The following is a 16,636-nucleotide window of genomic DNA, read 5'->3' as shown; positions in this document are numbered from 1 at the left end:
TTTCACATCCTGCTTTCCATGGGGATATTAAAACTATTTATACTGGTTAAGCAAAAGTGTGGGAAAAAACTCCAAAAACTCACAGACTTGCTAAGTTAAATGGAAAAAGAGAGAGGGAAAGATGTGATTCACAGTCCTGTGCTCAAAAACCTTTAGTTCTACTGTGTAAACAGTGGCTATGATTGGCTTAATATTAGCATCCATAAAGATGATTTACAAACATTACTTACTAAAACAGGAAAACTACATGGTTAAATGCAGCTTTCAACTTGCTCCATATACTTAGTGAGCTGGTAGGAAACCAACCAGCTCTACCTACAGCTATTAACATTTCCTAACATAGCAGTGACCATATGAACTGCCACTGGTAGCAGTGTGGGAAATCAGACAAGTCCAAACAATTATATTCCACAGTGGAATTAGAGATTTTTTTGATCTTTCTGTCATTTAATTGAAAACACCAAATAAGTATCAGAAAAGTGATATTATTTAAAACATGACGCTTCCTGTAAGAAGTCAAGAGCTTGAAAAATACTGCTTGAAGCTGCTTCTGTTCAGGTCAATAATTTAAAGCCTATGTGCCACAACCAAAATTGCATTTCTGAGCAGTTTAGAATGCATACAAATCAGTACTAACCAGTTAAAATTAGCATTTATTAACTATCATATGAACAAACCCTTTATGAACTTTAATTAGAGGATAATTTATTTTAAAAGTTTTTATTTTTTCTTAGAGTATATGCAGGTTAACAGACAATATAATTTATATTGTCTAATATATAGGCAACTGTAAATGCCAGCTGTATGTGCAACAACTGGAATTCCATCAGGAAATGCATCTATACTGATAGGAATTAAATATTTTACAAATCAGTTTGCCTTATGTTTACCTGAATCTGTCCTTTCTTTTCAGGTTACATAGTATTTAATAATAAACTACAGAACAAGAAATGAGAGTTTAAGAAGCTAGTTTAACGATCTGCTTAGAGATTTATATTCTTCTAGAGTAATCAGTTCTCTGAACGGGACTATAGTTTAGGTGACACCTTTAATAGGACACTTGAATCAAGCTCAACATTGCAGTTGCCTTTTTATTCAGTTTAATAAAGAAAAAGTACTGCTTCCATAACTACTACTTCCTAGCATAATTTTCCATGTGTAGAAACCAATATTAAACTAGATTATTCCATTTGACTGCATACCCATAAAAGTTTTTAGAATACCAATTATATTCCATCCGCTTTCCAATAAGTTCAGTGTTTTATGGCTGATAATCAAACCTCGTGTTCCTTTTTCTATTCACTACCATTTTGTACAGCAAAGCAAGGTCATACTGAAGGTCCATCTAGCTCAACATGTCATTTATGAAAAAATAAGGAGGACAAGCAGAGAGGGATACTGCCCAAAATATGTTCTGTGTGAGATGCAATCTTTTACAGTCTTCATGAAAGAGGATCAAGTTTTATTTAGATATAAAAAGCAAGTTTTATTAAGGTCGTATACACATTATTATTTAAAAAACTGAAAAACAAACCCACATGGGGATAAGTTCAGTTCTGTGGAAGAAAGCTGCAGATAGTCCAGGTTTGCAGCTATATAACAGCTATGAGCTTAGCCTGTAGGGACGTCACCTACTAGTCTGGTCTTCAGGGGAGAAGCCATACCAAACATGGTTGATTGGGGCTGCGACTGACACTAACAACTTGTGGGCTGTCCTAACAAAGTGATTATAAAAAATCATATGTCTACTTCCCCCTGAAGCCAGCACGTGCCTGTAGCCCGAGTAAGATGCCTGTCTGTATCGTAATGGGCAGCAAAACAGTAACAGCTCCAGTGACTGTGAGAAACTGGTAAGCAGACTGGCTGCAAACTGCTCCTGCTGTACTAAGGAGGCACGTAACTTGTCCTCTTGACAGTCACTACACCCAGGAAAACAACACTTCAAGCAAAGCATCCACATCCCCTCCTCCCTGCCACATTCCACCCCAGTTCCTTAGGGATGGTAAGAGCAGGGAAGAGAGTTTGTTCTTTACTGCTGAGAAGCCTAGAAGAAATTTGCATGTAGAGTTCAGTAGAGTTTATAGTAACAGAGGTGGGGGCAGAATGATTCCTGTCTTGCTCCAGTTAGTAGTTATATAGAAGATTTAGGAGCAATTTGTCAGCAAGTTGCAGAGGTTGTCCATGAGGTTTTGTGCAAAGAGCAAGGAGCATCAATAGAAACAGAGAACTTTGAGGGTCACTCCTTCCTGAAACAACACCCATGGGTGCTTCCAAGACTTCCAGCAGTAGAATCTGGGCCCTTCTTTTAGGAAAGCTGCAGACAGTTTCAGTTTGTTGCAGTCTAGTCTGTTGAGATAGCATTTGGAATTTAACACATTTTAACACAGCAGGAAATCTAGCTAATTCTAATGGTTGGAACAACTTGATTCAGAACTAAGTTGATCTCCTTTACATCTCTTCTCTCCATATATGCTCATCTGTTTGGTAAAACTCTCTAAGTATAGTAGAGGGAGAGAAGAAATGAAAAAAAAAGAAAGAACTTGAGTTTTCACTTAATGTGAGAATGATATTTGATCCACATTTTGTATTTGCACATTTCATTTTATGAACGCCAAAAATCTGAGAAAGTGAAACATTTAGTTTGAACCCCTGAAATGTTCAAAACTAGTGTGACACTTGCAATTGAGCATTTAGATAAATCAGCCTTAAAGAAGGCTAGCAAGTTTTAAATATATCACAACATTTTCTAAAGCATGTCATTCAAGGTGGCAGTAATTCTCAATTCTTCTATCTAGGAATCAAGATACAATATCTAAAAATAGAAGATAACACTACTTAAAACTTTTGGGATGATAGCAGTAGGGTGAGGAAGAGGAATACTCCATCAAGAGTTTGCTTTTCTTAGAGGATTTGCTACCCAACTTAAAAAGACCTCAGCTTTATGGTCTTGCCCCAGATACAGCCAATGGATTGAAATAGTGCAGGAATTCCTGCACTGTACCTAATAATGCTATTAACACATTATATTAAGTTAAATATATTATATTAAATGATCTGTAGAGCAGATCATTTAATACTCATAGCCATGGTAGTTATTGAAAAGCCTTAGGATAATTCAAAAAAGAACAGGAGAATTTATTTGGGCATTAGGAGGAAAAAAATTGTTTTCAGGAATCCATGGAATCAATTTTTACAATAGTCAATAAACTGAAACAGAAGGATCAGTCCTTCAAATCAGACGAGGCAAGAACTCAAGAAAGTTTTCAGAAAAAATATAATACATAGAACAGTCTTGGAGACAGCACTCTGGCTACTTGACAAGGCTGTATGTCAGAGTAGGTTAAATGTAAGTGATGAAGACAGCCTGAGAAGAACATAAGGATTTTCCTGGAGAGGCAAGATGTTGGAAAGAATGCTTAACCAAAAATTGAGAGCAAATGGTATCAGGTTGGGATACCTGAAGAATTCAGCCTAATCCTTGAGAAACACAGAGAAAGGTCTACCTGGGAAAAAAAGATTATTCATGCACCTCAATCAAATGGAAATATTTCTCCAGGTCCAAAACTGCACCTAGAGAAGCTCCAATGGTAGATTAACATACCCTGTCCTTATATTGGCTACACTTGATTGTCTTTGTTAGCAGTGCCCAGTTTTCACACGGTTGGAACAGATTGTATCCAACCTGTTGACTAATGCTTTCAAACACAAAAGTCATATACCTTTCAGAGAGCACAAATTTAGACTCAATTCCAACTCCATACATCTCAGAATGTAGTAGGTATGTTTGTGCTAATGGTTGGACACATCCCCCTCCCCAAACATCATGCTGATAGCTATTTGCATGGAAAAAGGATAAATAAAAATAAACAGGCTAAATTTTTCAGCAACTGTTGGAATGGTGAGGATAACAGTAGTGAACAGAGAAGAAGTCTGAAAACATCAAATGAGGTAATGAATTTATTCAAGTGAGCAGTACGTGGGTACAGCACTTCACAATTAAGGCATCTCCTCTTGCTAGCCAGACCATTTTTGGCATTTTTTAAGGTGATGAGCAATAAATATGAAACATGTAATGTACCTAGAAGGCCCTGCAAGTAATCTGTAGTGCTAAGAAGCCCTCTTAAAAGTGTGTGATTTCTTGATTATGACTTTTTTTTATCTGTTCAACTGTAACAGTTTACTAAACTACAGCAATAATCCAGCAAACATTTTGCAGGTGACAGGCTCAAAGGCATGAGGCATCTTAGCAATGAAATTTTATCTGAAAATACTCACATTAAAGTGAATTTCAGGGTTATTAATACCCCAAGAGTCGGAAATTGTGTTACCATAAAATAGTAATGCAATCTTGGTACCAGGGGACAAACTCACTGATGGAAATGTAAATTCACTGTAACTCAAATTCAAGCCTCAGTCTGCTGAGCCAAGTAGTGGTGCTAAATTTTTCATTAAAACTGTTCTGATTGAAAGTGTCTGCTTATTCCACAGTTGGCAATTTAACACTACCCACGTGAACTGAATTTGAATCAATGGCACACAGGGAAGGGGATCTATATCGCCTTCTTCCTAATTAGATTGCTATATACAAATCTTAAGTTGTCCCTAGCTATGGCAGAAAGTACATAAATGTACTAAAATAAAATAAAGTGCAAAGTTCATATCTATTCTACCCAAACAAAGGTATTGCTTAGGCAATAAATCAAACAATCAATCACCAAGGCAAGCATTAGCATAACCATCTGTAGTCCACTTGAAGACTTGATGATAAACAGAATTAATTAAAAGACAGAAACAAAGCCAAATCAAACAAAATAAAACCAAACCAAACAAAACAAACCACTCAAAACCCACCCTGGTTTTCAAACAGTACACTAAGTAACTTAGACAGAAATATAAATTAAAACTATGTTAGTGAATGCTTAACACTGCAGATAGCTGTTTGTACTTTATATAAACTGGTGTAAGGAGTCCTAAGTCTGATTGCTTTCCTCCACAAGGAATATCTCACGAGAGCACTTTAAAGAACAAAAACAAAAATTTGCTTAAGCAACTCCTAGACTGTACTTCAGGTTTCATACCTTATCTCAGTTCCTTCCTTTGATTGCAACAAAACCAGAAATCAAACCTAAAATTTTTGTTGCATTACTTCTCACAGTGCCTGAACCCACCCCAACATATTTAATTCCTGATAGTACCTCCACATTTTTCCATGTGCCCTCTATATCCAAATTCTGCATGGAATATTGTGAGATAAAAAGGACAGGATAGCCTCACAAGGAAAGAAATATTACAGTTATTGCAATAGTGCCTCACAGCCACACAGCACTCACTGGAACATGCAAGGAAGCAAATTACACAGATCAGAGACTTTTGCCAAAGTGCACTTTGCTTTGCTGCCTCCCCCCTGCCTAGTTTTGTCATTGTTCTCATTCCACAGCAAAATATTTGAGCAAGTATTTTAGGTCATGGATTTGTTTCCCAGCTGAAAATTTAATATTTTCTTTTCAATAATTGATTATTTGAGACAATTAGCAGATCACCTAAGCAACATGGTATTTTTACTTTGAATGAATTACCTTTATTAGTGTAAGAAACTTTTTTACTTTTTATAGCAATGTATTACTTGTTTAATAGTCATGCATACACAAAAAGGGGTTTGTACATTTCATAGAGGAGTATTTCCATTTTTGATCTCCACAAGCCCATATCCAGGAGCTTCCCATTTTAAAACTGCATGTGAATAATTCTCCTTTATTGATACTTTGGTTTAAGTCTGTTATTTAATTTTTTCATTATTTTTCCTTACTCTGTGTTGTGCAAAATCACCGTGCTTATTCTGGTTTTTTTTCCATATCATTTATGACTTCTTGGAGCTGTATAATGAAGTCGGTAAATGATCAAAGACAACACAGAGATGATGAAGAGGAAGTATGTAAAGAATAAACAGAAGTAAAGCAGAGTAGCCAAGAATGAGCCATGTGCAGTCAGACTCCTGTTCTACACTTTTATGTTTTGGATGAAGCAAAAGTAATGCACTTCAAAATACAAAATACAAACAACTACAGAATTCCCTTGCAAAGACATGCTTTGAACATCACTGTGTACTGCAGGTAATAATCTGAGTTCTATTTAAAACACTGGGGCTCACTTAATGACATTTATATTCTGACTCCCTATTGCTTCATCTCAAACCTAAATTTTTCTCACATATTTTCACAATAGTGAAACAAGACCACACACAGAAATAACGTTCAAAATTTGCACACTGATTTCTTCCATGTAGGGGCTGTGTTACAGAATATCAATGAGATAAATAAGGCCACCAGAAACTAACTATTGTCAGAATCTCAGAAGTCTAGACCAGAAGGGACATCTGGAGATCATCTGGTTCCAACTTCTGCTGAAGTCAGGACTTTATTTAGGTTTTCAAGAGCTCTGCTGAGCCAGGTCTCAATTCTCCCAGATTTCATCACTTCTTGTTTTGGTCTGCTTCACTGTTCAATTGTTCTCACAGGGAAAAAAATTTTCTTATATCCAGACATGATTTTCCCTGTTGCCTCTTGTCCTGTTATCATGTACCCTGGTGAAGAGAGTATCTCCATCTTCTCTATCACTACCTTGTAGGTATTGGAATTAGGTTCCACCTCAGTGGCCCTCCACTGGACTCTCTCCAGTTGTTCCATGTATATATTCAGCTGGAGGGGACCAAACCTGTGGGTGGTGTTCCAAGAAGTGCCAGGTGGAAGGGGATCATCACATCCCTCCCTCTCCTGACTATGCCCTTGCTACTGAAGCACTGGATGGTGAAGTCCCTTGCTGCTGCCAGCCCTAGAGTGGCTCCTGTGCAGCTTGCTCTACCCCAGAGCCCCAGGAACTGCAGAGCTGTTGCTCAGGCAGACACTGCCCAGCCTGGATTACTGCTCAGGATTATTCCATCCTACTATATGACTTCGCATTTATCTTTGTTAAGCCTTATGAAGGTCCTAAGGTCCTATACTCTGTGCCCTTAGTCTTAATATAAGACTAAATTAATTGGTTTTAGAGGTGGCCAAACTTGCCACCTGGTTCAGAGAAATGAAGGTTGACATTATAGTAAAAGTGCTTCCCTGTTCCTCAAGTATCACAGTAATCTGTCTATCCCTGTTCTTCATGACAGGTCAGCCAAGTCACAGCAAGCTATGTACAACACTATCATGTCTCAGGCTGAGCACTTCTGAGGTGCTGCTTATTGAAACCTAGGATGTCATAACAGGAACCCTTTGAAGGCACCCAGCATACATACATACATACATGGCACAGCTCAAGCTTTCATCCACAATGGAATGCTAAAAAGGATTTTCCCTGAGAACAAGGAACAAAGGATTTTCCCTGAGCACAGTTAACAAAAACAAGACTTATTCTTTCCCTTTAATATTATAAGATCAGAATAAGAGATCTGCCCTCTATACAGTAAAAGAATGGAAAGTAACTATAGCAAGTCTTCTTTTTTTCCATCCTCTCCCTTGCAGAACAGCTTTCCACATGAGTGATGAATAAAAACAACAAGCATCACCAGGGGGAACAGCTGCACTTTCCTGCCCCTTTCTTTTGCTCCACTCCCTGCCTCCCCCTTGCCAACAGATCTCAAGATTGATTCCCTTAATTAGAGAAACTATGGACCTTATCAGTGTATAAATATATTACCAATTTTCAGTTTTTCCCTTTGGAAGGCATAAGGAAGTTTTTTTAACAGAGTGTAGGTAACATGAAGGAATTCATTGCAGCAGGATGCTGAAACTGTTGAAGAGAAGTCTATAAAGTACACAGACACTATCTAAGCCTCTTACTTGGAATATTTTTATTTCAGTGCTAGGAGACAAAGCAATGAAAAATTTCTTATTCTTTCATTCTTCTCTAGCAATTCTTATTTGTCCACTGTCAGAGATAAGGTTCTGAGATGAATGATTGCTTCTCCTAATTATGAGTGGCCTTCTCTATGTTTTTATGGTTCCATGCTGTTGATACAAAATTGAAACAAAGAGTTTACAAAGGTGTTCATGCTTCCTTTAGTTGATCAAAAGTTGAGGGTCAGATTGGGATTCCCTCAGTATTCATGGAGGGTCCAAACCCACATCAAGAGAAATCCTCTATGTTTGTTCACTAAATCTAACAAAGTATTCCAATACAGGTTGAATTCAAATACGGATATCAATTTTCTGTTTTAGGACTTGGGAAATAACATAAATAATTCTTTTAATACCATGCATTTTTGTTCAACTTACTTCAGAAATGGCTTGGAGTAGAAACATGTCAATATTATTACTAGTAAGTGCATCTCTTTCACTCCAGCATGCTAACCCTTGCAATTTATAGAGAATGCCAGAACTCTACCTAAGCTTTAGGTCTTCAGTACTTTGCTAATTTCAGAATCAGGTCCTACAAAAATTTGGCAGTTCACTGATTATATTGAACTCTTTCAAGATGAGCTCTTTAGTCTGAATTGAAATGATGTATTTGCATAAATTGTCTAGATACTTGTTGAGTATAGGACAGAGTCCAAGCATTTTTGTCTTTCATACTTGTAACAATTTGCCTTATGAATATGCCAGGAGAGAAATTGATGCCATATTCTAAGGGCTTCCTATTTTATTTTCCTTTTATGATAGATGGAGCTCCATAGGGAGATTATTTTATTTTCAATGTGATATAAAATTAACAAAGGCCTCTCCTTTTCAAGAAAAAAAAAAAGAATAGCATTGATTTGAAATTGTGCCTAGTGCAGACAGTGATCATGCTGACATAAGCGCTTCAGAGTTATGAAATAGATTGCAGTCTTAGGATATAATGCTTGATCAAAATTAAATTGATATTCAAATGTTGGATTTCATTGACAGTTGTGGCTCCAAGAATATTCATTAAAATTCCAGTATTATCTTAAAGATTTTCCTAACCGTTGTGAGACTTTTTTTGAGCAAAGTAAAATCTGAAAAAATATAAAGTAGTCACAAATTCTTTTCATTGCAGAATATCAAGTCTAGCATCATCTTCAGAATCAGTTTTGTCCAGGACAATGCTGTGGAAAATTGTGTCACAGGCTTTACTGAACTCCAGGCAAACAACACCCACAGACTTTTCCTCACATGCTAGGGGGGTCACCCTGTCATAGAGGGAGATCAGGTTGGTCAAGCAGAACCTGCTTTTCATAAATCATGCTAACTGAGTCTGATCCCCTGTTTGTCTTGTACGTGCCACGTGATGGCACTCAAGATTACCTGCTACATAACCATCAATTCTCATCCATTCAGGTTCTCCAGTGACACTATAGAAAGAGGGTAAAAATGGAACAATTTTCTCTGCTATAACTTCCCTTTATTCTGTCCTCGCTCATTATAATTCCCCATGTACCACATTTCTCTCTGCAAATAAGTAAGCACTAACTAATCAGTATAATCTGTCTATTTTAAACATGATGATTGTTTAGCTATAAAAGGTTCTGCTTACTTCATATAAACTATAAATGTAAATTTAAGCCTAAATAAAACCCATGTTTCTGTGCTATACATATATTCTCTTTCTAAATAGGATAATCAATGTCAGATATAAAGGATAATAATAAAGTTTTATAGCTAAAATACTCATTTAATATTTCATTCTAATCTCCATTTTATAAGGGTTAACATGATCACAGGGATCCTTATTATCTCTCCTTCTTCCATCCTTATTTTATTATTTTACTTTCCTAGTGCACAACTATGTTTTAGGCAAGTAATTTCATGGATTTCTGCACAGATCCTTTTTCCTTAAAGGTACAGTTAATTTAAAACATCCCCTCAAGGTATGTTTGCAGTTACAATTATCCCTTTTACTGTGCATTTGCTTGCACTGACAATACACAGACTCATCTGTCATTCTGCCTCCTAGGCACCTAGGCATCTAACTTTGTTATGCTCCCCCATAGCCTTCTCTCTCCAATAGTCACAAGTGATTCCGTATCATCTAATCACATGAGCTAAATGTTATCAAAACAGTCTGAGAAGGGGAAGAGAAATAGCTTCCTTGTCTGACTTTTTTTCCTAAATATAAAATTGGTTAGCATCACACTTTTGCATTGTAATATAAAACTATAGGTAGGTGAATAAGTCTTTACTTTTTTGGGTCCTGTCCTTTTTGGTATTTTTCCCTAGTTTAGATGTCAGAGCTTCCTGTTCACTTGAGTTTTAGTGGCAGTGAAGTTTCCAGGCACACTGACTTTGTTCCACTGCCATCACCATCATCCTGTGGTTCTGAGCACCACATGGTGTCAGGGATGCACCAACTGCATTCTGCACTCCCCTAAACACAGAAAAAGTACCAAGTAAAAAGATAATCAACTGCTTATTTTCTGTGATAGTTACCAATTTACAGATGGAGAAAACTGTCACTTCAGAAACATATGGCAGAGTCAGAAACAGCAAGCATTAATGAGAAAGATAACAGGCTGCACGTGGCTGGTGAAGAGAGCTTTGTTAGCAGTGACAGCCACAGGAGGAAGCACATGTGATTGCTGCTCTTTAATAGTTTGATTTTTACAGCATAAGGTACAGGGACTGGTGTCATACTTCTGTAAGAGTAGCTTGTCACATACACATTAATTTCTCAGAAATAATTACAGATTTTGTTAAGCTGTGGGTATACCTGCCCCACAAAATAAGGTTGATGGTTTGCTCAGATTGTTGTGAGCTGGTATACAGAAAATAAACTGGATCAATTTATTTTGGAAAAAAAAACAAACCAACAAGAAACAAAAACAAAAACCACAAAAACCCTCAACATTCTAAACACATTCAAACAAATAAGGAAAATTAAGAGAAAGCTCTCAGAAATGCAAGGTAATTTCTATATTTAGGAAAATGCTTAGACATGTAATCACATTTTGTTCTAAAAACAATACAAACAACAGGCACTCATCCCATGATTGTATGGAAAGCAGGGGAATTAAAAAAAAAAATCATACCTGTCCAAAATGGTCACAAGCCTTAATGTACAAAATACCTTTGAAGGCTTCTGAATTTTTTAGATCAATTGAACTTTTATTGATATGGAGCCTCTGATGAATGGCTATTCAGTCTTTGTTCTTCATCTAATGTACTTTAGAGGACAAATCTGTGGATGAGATGAAATAAAAGGAGACCTCATATCAAAATCTTTACTTCCACTACTTTTACTCCAGTACAAAATTACATTGTCCAACAAGTCTTGAGATTGTCTGATGTCTTCATCTTCCTTTTAATTTTTAAACATTTTATGATATCTCATGTTTTTCAGTTGTTAACTAGCAGCAGGACAGTGGGGCAGAACTGAATATTTATCATTTCAGGTTTCGTTCTGCAGCTGAATCAGAATAAATTTTTAGGCAAAACTGTCTTCCTGAAAAGTTAAAAATCCATTGCTTATTATGCCATTAGGAATACCTTCTCTTTTTCTCAAGAGTTATGACAGTTTATGTGATTTTTATTTGGTTTTTTTTTTCTTCTGCTTACCATGTTCATACATATTTGGGCTTTACTTGATATAAAAGAACATGGACTACATCCAGTATTAAAGATCTCTCTCTTCAGGCAAACAGATGTTCTTCAGGTTGTTATGCAAAAACTTAATAATTTCATTGGAACCTGGTACAGGACAAATACAGCAAGTTTAATGACACTGTTAGTTACATTGGCTTAGGCTGTAATACCAGAAATATTGGTTGAATTACTCCTTCATGGAAAAGGAGAGTTACTACAGATTCTGGAAAAGATCAAAGCATTTTTAGTCCATAAATCACAGCTTACTTACAAGTTTCTTTGCAATAACTATATAGATCTGGAAGGAAAAATCAATACAAAATTCTTAACTTGTGCAAGAATTAATTTACATAATTATATATTCTTTAAAAAATATTAATCCAGTCAGCACAGTGACTTCTGGTTTACTCTATTTCTAGAAGACCTCTTTGCAGTAGAGTGGAGAAGACTTACCTTTTAAAATTTTGGCAGCTAAAGTTACGAGAGAAAACAAGAATCCATATGATTCACTAGTACAGGAAAGCATAGGCTAAGAGCATAGAAGTGCATTATAAAGGTGCAGGTTCTTACCCTAAATTCTGCTTGCTGTGTAGGCACTTAAATGTAAAAAAACCTAACAGACTTTGAAGTTTTCAGTGTTTTTACCCTGAAGTATGGTGTTTTATCACAAACAGCTCTTGCTGAAAAGCATAAGGGAGAGAAACAGAAGAAAAATCAGACTAGAACTAATATCATACATATTTAGTTTAGTTCGCAAGTATTATGCAAGCTAAAAATTGGAAGAACCATGTGCTGGTTTAAGAGTCAACCAGCAGGGGAAATGAACTCAACTCAAAGGACAGACCACAAGTCAGAATAACAATTTATTAAAATAACACAGCAAGCACAATCATACAAACAAACAATTGGTCCTAACCCACAAAACCCAAATGTATAACCCAGTACCCTGGGGCATGAACAAAGTGGTGTTCCCTGGGTCCCGCTTGAGTCCAAAGTAAAGGGAGAGGGGAAAAACCTGCTGGTGGGAGAGTTGTTGCAGTCTGGTCAGAAGCGGTGATTGTAGTCCAGCTGAGGTTGAGAGCGATGAACTGCAGCCTTCTTCTGGGTCCCACGAGTGGTTGCAAAAGTTCTGACACTCCAGGTTTATATATTCTCCAGTTCAGGCAGAAATGGTCAATCCTTCCCTCAGAGCGGGGACTTCCATAAAAGGCTCAGAGCGGGGACTTCCATAAAAGGCTCAGAGCGGGGACTTCCATAAAAGGCTCAGAGCGGGGACTTCCATAAAGGGTGTGAGGACAAGAGGATCCTCTTATCTCACAGGCCTCTTAACACCTAGTTTATAGCCTGAGGAGTCAGGCTCTTATGGGCAGAGGNCAGTCTTCGCGAGCGAAGATTTGGGAAAGGTCATTAACCCTTCGAGCCTGCGCAGTGGATTTTTTTTTTTTTTAGGTGAGACACAGCGTGCGCTGCACTGAGCCCACCTGAGGTTCATCTGCCGGGGCCGAGTGAAACTCGGACAGTGGCAGTGAGGGTCTCAGAACGTAGGTTTGTTGAACTGAGCCCACCCTTTAATCCTGAGGTTCATCTGCCGGGGCCGAGTGAAACTCGGACAGTGGCAGTGAGGGTCTCAGAACGTAGGTTTGTTTAGAGTGACCTTCTATTAGATGGATTGCCTCACAGGGCTAACGAGCTCCATCTGCCCGGGGGGCCGGGAATCGAACCCAGGTCGCAGCGGTGAGAGTCCTGCACCCTAACCACTAGACCACCAGAGGCCCCAAAATGGAAGGCTATAGAATACACAGTTTTGGGTTACACCCATACCATGATGAACTGATCTCAGCTGTCCTAACTAGGACAAACCATCACCCCCAATGTTAAACAGTGGAAGCAAAAAGTTACCAGATACTCCAAATTTGAGATGTTCAAGGAACACAGTGACTCCAATCACAATTTTGATTCAAGAGGATGCTGACTAGAGTTGGGAAAAGAGAAAGCAACACTGAAATCTCAAATGGGACTATCCAAATAATTATACTTTGAAGTGAAACAAAAGAAGTGTTCTCTGTAAACAATATGTTCGGTGGACTGAAGTTTCACTGGCCATACAATACTGTAGGATGAGGTATTTAAGGAATCCAAGAGGTATGCAATCAGTGCTTATATGATGACTAACATCAACTAACAGCAATACTAATTGCTGGATAAGGAAAAGCTAAAAAATCTATTAACATAAGACATAGCAGTCTGTTCTCAAATAAAGAGGACACCCCTATACAATTGTTGTAATATACATGAGTAATATGCAAAATTCAAAGCTTTATACAGACCAGAAAACCCTAATTCATGTAGTTCTTTAAGTGAGTTCTTCAGGATTTTATTTTTCCCCAGGAACAGCTGTGTGACAACTGTAACATACACAAGTGTGTAACATACACAACTGTGTATGTTACAGATGCATAAAATGAAGCCAAGTCCAGACAGACTTCATGGAATAACAGGAGTAACAGAATTTTAATATTTTCTGATGTAGTTGCTGGTATTATGCATTTAAAGTCTTGGAAGTTTCAAAAAAAATAAAAAAAGCTTAATCTATTTAAATTTGAATCTATAAAAGGACTTCACAACACAGAGCTGCTCAAAGGATTATGTGTGCTTGTCAGAGAGCACACATACTGAACTCTGCTGGAAGGAATCTAGGACAAACTGATTGCACTATTAAGGCATTGCCTTATGGTTGAACTTAGAACAGCTGGGACCTTCTGTTCGTGTTATTGCGAGCTGCGCCTGAAGGATCATATTGAAGCACACTACATATATTTTGTATTTCTATATTAAGATATTAATTTGATTTTATTTTATTTAGGAAGAAAGCTGACATTTCATGCAGAAGACTATTAATAAGTTCAGATGGTGTCTTACAAGCTATTCAAGTGGGATGCTTATGCTCTGTTTCAATTTAAACGAGAGAATAGATTAAGACAAATTAATTACATCCTCAGAAAGTATTTTCTTTTTGCTGGTGGAAGATTTGCACATCAATATAAATAGCTCATAAAGAAGCTTAGAGTTAATTCAATCATATAAAAAGAACTGTCACATAAACCCAATTTATTTTCTAACTGAAACAATATCCACTTACGGCCTGATTTTCAGAGACACCAATTAACCTAGTGCACCTCAGAAAACCTTGTGCTTGTTTTCTGCTTCCTTCAGGAATGTCATCTTTTTCAGGACTAATTTTTGGTTTTCCTCTGAGCAGTAATTTGACACTACACATCTGACACAGCAAAGCTGCTGAGGTGGAAGCAACCCAAATAAACTAGAGGAAGTGAAAAAAGATTTAAGGGAAATGAAATTTCTCAACAACTGACATAGTTTGCATGATCAAGATGTCTGGTACTTGCAGGACGACTTTAGTTGCAGAGAGCATACATGACCTACACTATCTTGTGACACGGTCACTGCAAAAGAACTACAATACTGAAGAATCAATACAGACAGCATAAACAAGACTGTATAATCAATTTAGTTTTCTTAAAAAAAACACACAAAAAATAAGAATTTTTTACATTTCATTTGTAATGAAAAGTTTGCAAATTATTGTTTTGCATTTGCTCTTTCAACAACTTTGTAAAAATAAATTTGCTAAAGCAAAAAGGGCATAATCAGAATCACCATCAGAAACACACACAAATTTACCTACGTGCCTTATTCAGCAACAGTAAGACCTCAGTTGGAATTTTCAAAAGTGTAGACCAACTCTAGAAAACAGGAGAAAAGCAGGAAGAGTGATCAGGGACCAATGCAGATCCTGTATCAAAGATTGTTCTCTTTTTTAGATGAATTATCCCATGCAATTCAAAGCTTACGTAAGCCTCTTTTATAATGTTTTTATGCATCTAAAGACAGGAAGCAATCAGTTCATGGTCACAGTAGGACAAACTGAGTAGTTAAAAATATTCAGACTAGATATTAGAAATGCTTCAGTCAAGACAGGAGCACTGGCACAGACTCCTTGTGGAGGCTGTGGAATATCCATAAATTCTTAAATACCACACAGATACTTCACAAGTATTGAAAGAGAATTATAAACTAGTGTTGGTAGTGGGTATGTGGGAGTATTAGACAATTTCCTGGGATCCCCTTCAGTCGATGATGAAATATTAGTCTGGTTTATTTTATATTCTGATGGTTGTATATTATATTTAAGTTCAGGAGTAAACTTTAAGGACTAAATATTAAATTACTGAGACTCCTTTGTTTAACACATATTTCCAGTTAATGACTGATTATACAATTAGCAGAATAAATAATGTCATAGACAACAATGAATACATAATAATGCAGCCTAATGAGTTATGGTTTTGGGGTTTTGTTTGTCTGTTTTTATTAAAAAGAGATTTAGCTATAGATTTTACAGATAATGAATGAGTTTTCTTTTTCCTCTCTAGGATTCCACATTCTATTGACTTCATCAGGAGTCAGTGGAACCACTGTGTTATGGCATGATCCCCTTAATTTGCTCTCCTTTGACTGTTGGGTTGTTGAGCCCTAAAACAATCTCTCATCACTATATAGTACACACTATTTAAATCAAGTTATCAGAACTTTTGCTCTTAATCCAATTTGAATTTTCTTACTTGTCTAAAACCATATATTTAAGGTAGTAAAGGTGGATTTTTTGCTGTTCCAGAGAGTTCTTTATTTTAAAGGACACCTATCATTTTTTAAATTATTTTCCTCAGCATCAACCCGCACTAGTTCAAAAGGCTAAAGGCTAGTAGGCCACTACAGTGTGAGGTACTTACTGATGAAGTTCATGAGATGCAGCAGGAAATAGCTCTTTCCAAACAAAAGAGACCAGGAAATCTGACTCTGGAATAAGAGAAAAACCATGGTTGCAATACTGAGTGACACTATCGAAGGTCTGTTATCTTCTAGAGGCACCCAGACAGGTCTTGAAATAGTAGTCTGGATTAGGCTTCCCATGCCAGTACAAATCCTACCATTTACTCTCAACACCTTCTTGCTTAAGGAGTGGAAAGAGGTCTGTGTAACAACTAAAGATGTTAGTGTCAGCTGAACTTAACCATAAAAAAGTATGACCCTGT

General features: G+C 37.0%; 1 long non-coding RNA gene across 1 annotated transcript; it reads right to left on the bottom strand.

The window, feature by feature from the left end:
• Nucleotides 1-7,916: 7,916 nt before the first annotated feature.
• LOC108495441 lies at nt 7,917-15,286 on the bottom strand. The gene is made up of 4 exons (XR_001874122.1): nt 15,229-15,286; nt 10,973-11,121; nt 10,127-10,311; nt 7,917-7,994 (listed from the first exon to the last, which is right to left on the bottom strand). It is a non-coding gene; the product is annotated as an uncharacterized LOC108495441 (long non-coding RNA).
• Between the last annotated feature and the right edge of the window lie 1,350 nt (nt 15,287-16,636).

The sequence above is a fragment of the Lepidothrix coronata genome, unplaced genomic scaffold, assembly GCF_001604755.1.
Source record: "Lepidothrix coronata isolate B3197 unplaced genomic scaffold, Lepidothrix_coronata-1.0 Scaffold31, whole genome shotgun sequence".
NCBI lineage: Eukaryota > Metazoa > Chordata > Aves > Passeriformes > Pipridae > Lepidothrix > Lepidothrix coronata.
Note: the sequence above shows the minus strand (reverse complement) of the source record. Positions and strands in the feature narration are given on the sequence as shown.